At 45.6% G+C, this 445-nt stretch overlaps 1 protein-coding gene across 1 annotated transcript in view; it reads left to right on the forward strand.

The window, feature by feature from the left end:
* LOC119592143 overlaps positions 1 to 445 on the forward strand; it is a gene marked incomplete in the record, with an annotated part of 95,275 nt that extends 94,830 nt beyond the window's left edge. The window contains 1 exon segment of the mRNA XM_037940961.1: positions 1 to 445.

Genomic DNA, 445 nt, shown 5'->3' on the forward strand with positions numbered 1-445 from the left:
TCCTCCCGGGGATATGTAGCGGAGGTGGTGGTGAAAAGTGGTGTATGTGTCAAGGTATGATCCAGTGGAGGGACCCTAGATATCAGTATCACTGCAAGGCTCAAGAAATACTCTCTTCTAGGCCTGCCACACCTCACTAGGCAGGATGCCCAAATGTGCACGTTTTCACTGGAGTAAAATTTAAACTGCAACGGCTGTCCACCCCTGTTTTCTGATGCGAGCCTCCACACTGCCAGCATGGTGAATGTGTAGGGTTTATAATTTTTTCAGAAACATTTTTATCATTGGAAATGCATAGGGGACCTATCAACTTTGATAAACACTGCCATTAGCAACACCCCAGGGACAAAGAAACGTCGTTTAGTGAATGTAGGATGACCACTTAGTAAGAACTGATAATCAATACTGCCCAGAAATTGGTGATGGCTGGCAGGCCACTAAAGTG

This window comes from Penaeus monodon, chromosome 29 (assembly GCF_015228065.2).
Source record: "Penaeus monodon isolate SGIC_2016 chromosome 29, NSTDA_Pmon_1, whole genome shotgun sequence".
In the NCBI taxonomy this organism is placed as follows: Eukaryota; Metazoa; Arthropoda; class Malacostraca; order Decapoda; family Penaeidae; genus Penaeus; species Penaeus monodon.